The sequence below is a fragment of the Nothoprocta perdicaria genome, unplaced genomic scaffold (assembly GCF_003342845.1).
Source record: "Nothoprocta perdicaria isolate Ctin4 unplaced genomic scaffold, notPer1 scaffold_431, whole genome shotgun sequence".
NCBI lineage: Eukaryota > Metazoa > Chordata > Aves > Tinamiformes > Tinamidae > Nothoprocta > Nothoprocta perdicaria.
In genome coordinates this window covers 282,965-291,234 of record NW_020455679.1, presented here as the reverse complement: position 1 = coordinate 291,234, position 8,270 = coordinate 282,965, and the positions used below count along the sequence as shown (strand labels likewise).

Here is an 8,270-nt window from a genome sequence, read left to right as displayed (position 1 = left end):
ATCTTTTCTTCCTTCCTTCCCTCCCTCTCTCCCTCCATTCCTATACAATGTGTTCGGAAGAAGTCCAGTATATATTACCCTTCTAGAAACAGACCTGATTGTTAAGACTGATCCTGCTGACCATGCCACTGAGGTAGAATAACAGAAGAACCACCACAAAACCTCAGAGCTCCATCCGTGCCCTGCGTCTCTGCCCAAGTGGCTGAAGCCACTTCACTTGTATCAGTCTCTGGGGGGTGCCCTGAAGGCAGTGACTTCTCCAAGCAGTTCYCCCCTATATTCTCCCTTCCCGTACCTCCAGCCTATTGACCCCTTCCTTCTGCCTTGGAGCTTTCGCAGCTGCCATCGCTGGGGGCTGTTTCTTAACATCCTTTGCACTGAAGGACTCCCAGCACCTGCGTGGGTCCCTTTGCTGGCTCAGGTCACGGATTTCCTGGAGGGCCGCAGGAATGCAAAAGCATGCACTGGTCAGCTGTTGGTTGGCTGCTTTTGTTGCTCTGTGTGTTTTTGGAGGGGGAGGGTGTGCTCTTTTTGCCCCTTTTCCTGAGGCTTTTTGGTAGCCGTGGTTTGCTGTCAAGCCCGTCAGGGCACAGCTGAAAAGCCCTTTTCTCCTGCCCCCTGCCCCTCTGAAGGACCCCAAGCCGTACTGCAGTGTTACAAAGATCCTGCATGATGGGGTCTCTCCAAAAGCAGTGCTCCCCTGGCTGGGCTTCTCCCCTAGGACATGGCACCCAGTCCCTGCACACATGCACCCCACGTACCTGCCTGGCGCTCYGCTGSCGGTCCCCACGCGGYGGTGGTGGTGTGGGCCTCTTGGCTCGCAGAGAGGCTTCCTGCTGCCCACTGCCCTTCCTGAAGGAGCCCTCTGGGATGGCAGGCAGCTGGCTGAAATGCACAGCAGGAAGCCCTGCGTGAGCTCCACGGGAGCTGGGCCTGCGCCTTGGGCTCCCGAGCTCTGCCCGTGCTGCTGCAGCACCAGGCAGTTGTGCGGCCCAGTTACGTGGTATGGATTAGCTGGGCTCAAGTGGAAGGCGAAAGGGAGGGAGAGCCCTGTGCTCTTCGACTGCAGTGTGGCGTGATGATGGCCAAGGAAAGGCCGGGATCTGCTCTCCCCCTTGATGGGATGGGCCAYACCATTCCCTCCTCTTGGCAATGGCCTGAAAGACTCTGAGATGGCCTCCATTGCCGTGTGTTTAGGTTTGGAGTGAGGACTGTTACTTGCAGACAGTCCTCAGGGGGAAGAAGAGATCCTGTGAGGAAAGCAAGGCTGCCACATGTCGGTCTACAGCACTTCTTTCTCTCGGGCCATTCCCAACAACAGCCTTTGGTAGAGAGGGATGGACTCCYAGTGACCGAAACAGGGCTCCAAAGCTCAGGAAAGCAGCATGCTAGAAACTAAAGCAAGGAGCTGCTTTAGCTATTAGATTATCTGTGGCAGTTCTCCCTGAGCTCCAAGACCAAGCCAGAGCAGGAYGCAGCTCAGACAAACACTTGCACCACTCCAGAGCTACTTGGGAGCCTTTGGATCCCTCGGAACTCTCATGAAAATGCCTTGGACCTGCATTCAAAASCTGCCTTGAGCTGCCTACAAAAGCTGTGTCCTGGAAGCAGAGCCCAAGGAGAAGGGCCAGCAGCACAAGGGAGTGCCACCAAGAGCCACAGACACTTGCCATGCAGCCAGTGTGTTTGTGCCCTGTGCTCATATCTCCTCCAAGCTGATGCAGACAGYKGYGCTCAGAAGACACCTTTCCCTCAAGCCACAAYGGGAAGRCCCCATGGGCATCCTTTYGACAAGRGACTCACCCCACAGTGGGCTTCTTCCTTGGCTCCGTTGCTRCCTTTGCTTGCTCCCCAGGAAGGTGTTTTGGGACTCCTTTAGCTGGTCCGTACTCTGAAAGAGACCCCCTGTTGTGAGGTATCCTAAAGAAGCCTCTTTGGGAGCATCCAGTCTGCCCTCTGTAACTGCTCCCACGGGCATGACTTGGTCACGTTCAGCCTCAAGGGTGTCATTTTGCAATTGCCAGCCTTGAAAGGGCAAGGGAGCTTGGGCACAGGTTGGCAGCCCTGCCCACCYGCCCARCAGGAAAAGCTGCAGGGCTCTGTAAGGAGTCACTGTCCCATTACCTTTCTTGGCCATCCTGTTGCCAAGATCTTCCTTTTTCACTTTCTTGGCTTCAGTGGCCTTGGCAGTGTCCTTCACAGGAGGTATGACGGTCGTCCTGCGAGGGCCCATCTGAAGCTGAAAGCTGGAAAGAAGATGGAGAGRGAGCAGGYTCAAGGAGGAACACACCCAGTCCAACATAAGGATAAGCTTGCCTGGGCCGCAGGCACTGGAGAGAGTTGGTCTCAAGGGATTGCAGGAGTAGAGAAGCTCTTGCAAGGAGCCAACGGCTGCTGAGGCAAAGCTACTCACTGTGGAAAGATGATGACGCGGCCAGAACGGGTCTGAGAGGCAGGAGTCTCGGTGCCCAAGAGCAAAGAGCCCTTCATCTCTGGCATCTGCAGCAGGGACAGGGACAAGTGAGAGGAGGCCGAGGAAATGCCTGCCCAGCGCGCAAAGGCAGCGAACCTCGCCTCTGACCTTAGCGCGCAGCCAGGGAAGGGAAGTGGGGCAGGCAGCACCAGRAACAGCGGCCCGTTTCTTCCCCATCTCCCCAAGGATGCGAGGAGGGAAGAGSAGACCCAGGGTAGAATGGGAARCTTACGCTGAGAAGAGCTTGTAGCAGCATCTCATTCCCATTGAGCCKTTTGAGAAAGTCTCTGTGAAACTTCATTTTCACAACTTTCCCTTGGATAAGGAGCATGCCGATGTCCTTGAGGAGAAAGGCAACGTTCTCCTCTTTCCTTATGTAATGTTGGAAAAGATGCAGGGTCTCTTGCATGCATTCCGTTGTGGTCTTCCTTGAGGCCACCTCCTGCAAGCCTAAGTCCGCGTACTTCAGCGGCTCAATTTGTTTCTCATCTAGGAAACAAAAGCAGACAACAAAGCTCATAGGCCAAGTGGAGAAACTGAAGTCAAGCTTCAGCTGCCCCCAAACTCTTGGCCAATACCCAGCTTCAGAGCTCTGGGAGCCTCAGGAGCCTCCACTGGGAGGCACAAGCTGATTTCCTGCCTTTGGGCAAGAAGTTCCAAGCACCGTGTGTGTCCCAGGTCCCCAGCGCAAGGTGCACGCTGGCCYCCGGGGGACTCAGTTGTGACACGYCAGAGGGGCGTCATGCTGAAGGACAACCCAAGGCCGAGACCCCAGATCTTYGGGTTCTTGTGGATGGTCATTGCCCCACAGAGCCTCAGAAGGCAGCAGCAGCAGCAGCAGCTGCCTCCTCTTTTGGTGCCAGAGTCTTGTCCCTGGGCAGTGCCAGGCTGTTGTTCCCAAGGAGGAGATGATGGGTTCATGAGAGGGAAAGAAATCACTGCAAAGGCAGCCCCCAGCTCGCAGTGTCCCCACGCACCAGCAAGGATCTGTCCTCTTACCAAAATCAGATGAGAGATCACCCCTCAGGCCATGCACCTCTCTAAGTATCTTGGAAAGGTGAAACCTGGGTCTCCGAATAGAGGAAACGGTCTTTCCTCCGTTCTCAAAGTCCGAATGAATGACATCAAACGTCCCAAAATTGGGAATTCGGACACCCTGGAAACAAAAGAGGAGTCAAAGGAGCCCTAGAAAGACKTCAGCAGAGGGAAAGGTTAACTCCTGAGTCACCCGAGCACAGASAGMGGCCTTTGTGCCAGGGACGCTCCTGGTGCACACAGGCAAGGATGGGCACTTTGGAAAGCTCCTGAGAAGATCCAGAGACTCCAGACCTCTTTTCTKCTCCTTACTCTTCTCCCTCAAAGGAAGATGTGATGATGGAAAAGCGAAGCAAGCCTCCTCGGTGGCTCAGAAACAATGGACCGCCGGCAAGGGGACACTGCCATGGACATCGTTGAGCTTCCTGTGTGTGGCCTTGGCTCTCCAGCCGTGGGCCCTAGGGAAGCACCAGGAAGTGGCCACCGCTTTCCTCCATGGGGCTGGGCTTGAGAGTTTAGCTCTTTGGAGAGAGGAGCCGCAGCCTCCTTGCAGGGCAGGATTTCTGCTTTTGGAGGAGGGAAAGAGCAGTCGCAGCGCCTTGCCCAGGGGTGCCAGAGGCCCTGAAAGCCTCAGGGAGGAATGGGAGGAAGAGCACAGCAGACCTACCTTGTTCCTCAGCAGCTGCTGCACGACAAACTCGCACACACATTCCCAGATGGTGAGCACGTCTGGAAACAAGGGAAAGAGACATGGTGCTCTGAGTCAACAAGCTCCCAATCCTTCTGCCCTTTGCAAAGCAAGGGGACAACAAGTGCAGATGCAATCTCCCCTTGCTGTCCTCCTGTCCCAAAGCCAATGTGCAGGAAAGGCTCTTGCAAATTTAGGCTTTCCCTGCASACTGTGGCCTTTCCTTTGTCCCCAGGAGAGATGAGAGCTCAAATGGATGTCTCAGACATGCAGGGCCCGAGGACACCCTGCCGCCTGCCCYGCACAGCGGGAAGTGCCTCCGAGCTCCAGTGCTGCCCCCCTGGAAGCCAAGCAGAGCCACGGAGGAGTGAAAAGGCTCCTGCCTAGCAAAGCCTTGCGCGCAGTCTGTGCAGAGCCCAGCCAGGGCTGCACGGCACCTCCGCCTTCTGCAACACTCCCCGGGGAACCCTGGCAAGGGGTCTCCACCCTCGTGAGGGGATGAGGCTGCGCCCACGGGAGTCTCGGGGCATCCCCCAGYGCCTTTCCTGCGGGGCCGGGATCCCCCGCGTTGGGTCCTTGCACAGAGACTCTGCGTGTGCATCTGAGCAGCCCCAACTCCTGCACTCAGCCCCAAGCTCGGTGTGGGCCATCCCCATGAGCGGCCTAGCAGCAACCTTCAAGCACAGACCCTTCTGCCTGGTGCTGCTCCAGGAAGGCAGCGCCCCGGCCAGGAAGAGGAGCCTGAGCCCTGCAGCCCTGCATGTCCCGTTGGCCCCTCGGCCCCACGGGACAGTCCTGCCTSCCCGTGCAAGCTGCAGTCTCTTCACATGTCCATCAGAGCAGGCTTGCCCGCTTTGCAGGGCTTCACTCTGAGTTCCCTCTGCACGGGACAACCGTCGAGAAAGAGCTCCTGAAGGCCTTACCCTTTGAGCTGTGTGTGCGACATGTGGGCATCTGCTGACTGCTGTGGCCAAGCCCCCAGGAGTCCATGTCGACCTCCCCCTTGCTGAGGCTCAGCCCGGGCAGGGGGAAGGAGAGCACGGATGTTCCTCTGCGGTCTCCTGCTCTGCGCTTGAGCRCACAGCTTCGAGCACAACGCCACCAGCACCCCTCGCCTTCTCCTCAGCGGGACAAAGCAGCTCTGCACGAGCACAGCGGAGGTGAGAGCACCTGCACTCACCGCAGCCTCGCCAGGGTGTGCGGGGAGAGGCCGGGCGCAGCAGGGCATGTGTCACCCTGGRGCTGATGTGTCACAGAGGGGCTGCAGTGACCCCGGCGCTGGGCGGCCTTTTAGGGAGCTGACCCCRRGGGGAGCACAGGGCTGGGAGATGCACAGCAGGGTTTGCAGAGCACTCTGGTACATGGAGGTCCATCCTGTCCTCAGATAGGGGGCCACTGGGCAAGGGTAGCAGTGGGGCATGGAGGGTCCTTGGCTCTATTGCACATCTACTGGGATTACAGGAGACAAGCCTGGGATAACTCGGGTTGGAAGGGACCTCAGGAGGTCTCTTGTCTCACCTCCTGCTCCAGGCAGGGTGAGACCAGCTGCTGTCCGGCTCGCAGGCGATAGACGGCCTCAGAGCCGTCTTCTGGGAGCCTCTGGCACATTGGAGGCATCAGGCCATTTCCTGCCTTTGGGGAGTAAGTTCCAAGCACTGTGTGTGTCCCAAGCGCCACGGCAGGTGAGCTCTGTGCACTCTGGCCTCCTGGAAATCAGTTGTCGAGAGAAGCCTGAAGTCCATCAAAAGGGACTTCAGGGCCTTGGGGAGGGCTGTCGGTTGAAGGAGCGGGTGATGTGCAGGTGGTTTTCTCCTCTGTCCCYTCAGTGTTAGGGAAGGWTGCTGAGAGGAACAGGAAACTCCAYCTGCTCAACAGATAGCCAAGAGGCTCAGTGGTCAAAGTGGGATTTTCTACCAGGGCACAGTCTTTACGACACCGAGCTTCTGGTGACAGAGAGGGTTCACCCGTCTTTCATGGGGAAGAGAATCCTCACCCAGGAGTTGGCAGGGCTCATTGGCAGGGCTTTAAACTAGGTATGAAGGGGGAGAGGTCCCATCTAAGACTGGGATGGCTAGTGATGAGCCTACGGTTGGGGGAGAGTTCAGCCCAGCCGAAGAGCATCTACACCAAGGCAGCATGGGCAACAAGCAGGAGAGCTAGAGGCCATGACACGTCAGGAGAGCTGTGACATAGTTGCCATCCCTGAAACGTGGTGGAACCATTGTCATGAGGCTRTCTCCGCTTGGAAGGGTCCTCAGGTGGTCTCTTGTGCCACATTCTGCTCCAAGCAGGGTGAGAGCTTGCTATGGGGTCAGACAGCAGGACATTTGTGAGAGACRGTGCCAAAAGCTGTGAGGAGCCTGAGGCAAGTGGCATCTGCTGCTCTGTAGTTCCTCCCCTGTTGCCTGTCTTTTTATCCTGGAAGTGAGGAGGATGGAGACAGCATCCAGCATCTTTTCACTGGTGGCCCCTGGTAGAACTAGAGGAAATGGCCGCAAAGAGAAGCACCAAAAGCTCTGCAGGAACTTCAGGAAAAATTTCTTAAAACTTACGGTGACAGAGCCCTGGCACAGGTCGTCTGGAAGAGAGGCTTTGGAGTCTCCTTGTCTGGAGATCTTCCAAACTCGCTTAGATGTAATTGTGTGCCATATGCTCTAGGTGATGCTGCGTGTGCAGGGGGGTTGGACTAGATGATCTCTAAAGGCCCCTTCCAGCCTTAAGGATTCTGTCATTCTATGAAGATCCTCAGTTGGATCCCAAAGATTGCTCCCAGGGGAACCACACTGAATCTCTCCAGGCACCTCCAGGCATCCTTCCAGGCACCAGGAGGGGCACAGAAGTCACCTGGTGTGCCAGGATCTTGCCTGGGAGCAACGGAAAGTGGCAAGAGAGCCTGTAGTCCTGCCATGGAGGTGAGGGGTTTGTTCAGAGCCCAGGTTCCACCTCAAAAGAGCCCCAGCATTGCTAGCTGCGTGCTGTGGTGCTGAGTGGGCCTGAAGTGCGCTGGCAGCAAGTATGTTCTTCATAAGGAAAAAGTGAAGGGGAAATGTGAGTCGGGCGAGTTGTGCGAGGTATCAGTTGCTGATGTGGGGTTTTCCTTCACGCTCTGTGGGGCAGCTTGAAAAGCCCCTGGTCGGCTACTTGCTCCTGGGCTCCAGAGCGAGGCTCTGAGGGGTCACTCGTGGAGCCTGGATAGCTCAGTTGGGAGAGCATCAGACTTTTAATCTGAGGGTCCAGGGTTCAAGCCCCTGTTCAGGCGTCCAATTCTGGCTCAGGAGGGGCACTGTTCCCACTGCAACCATCACCTCTTCTTTGCTCCCCTCACCTGCCTGGTCCCTGGYACAGAAGAGCCAAGCTGGGCTCTGTCTCCCATCCCTCCTGGAGGATGAACCCAGCAGCTGGGACGCAGAGCTGCCCTTCTCCCTTCTCRGGCTGCTCCCGAAGGCAGGGAGCCCCCGGAGGACTCTGCCAGCTCCTGGGAGCACCTTTGTGCACAGTGTGTGCCGCAACACTCTGAGGGAAGGAAAAGACTCCCTAGTTTGAAAAGGGAGAGCCAACCAGCTACTCCGGACTTGGATGCTCCTGCTCTCCGTTTCTTTCTCAGGGCCCAACATTTCTTCTTGCAGGGAGATATTTCTTGCTGGCCAAGAGTTCTTCCTACCATATAGGAAGGATTCCTGTATGTTTTCTAGATACTCTAGAGGAGTAGAGTTTTTACAAGGTTATTGTTTTTTGTAATAAAAAGGGGATTCAATACRACACTCCTTGCCCCAGTCATGGTGAAATGAGAAGAATAACTTCTAAAAACCCTCCCAGGCCCGCACCACTACCTTGCTACAAAAAAAGGAGTCAAAGTGGCCACGACTGCTCCCTGCCAAGCAGCTCTGCCCTGCTGGGACTGCAGTTCCAGCATCTTCACTAACGGAGTGTCCGGCACCACCGGCAGCCGACCCAGCCAAGCCAAACGCCCCCGAGTCGGCAAGGGGAGCACGAACCTCTGATCTGTGCAGCCAAGTACTCCTGGTTTGCTGAGACATCCAGATACTGCAGGATGCAGCGCAGGGGGTGCGGGAT

At 56.6% G+C, this 8,270-nt stretch overlaps 1 non-coding gene across 1 annotated transcript; it reads left to right on the top strand.

Moving 5' to 3' along the window:
* Nucleotides 1-7,382: 7,382 nt before the first annotated feature.
* On the top strand, nucleotides 7,383-7,455 carry TRNAK-UUU. Its single transcript has one exon. It is a non-coding gene; the product is annotated as a tRNA-Lys (tRNA).
* The last annotated feature ends 815 nt before the right edge of the window (nucleotides 7,456-8,270 follow it).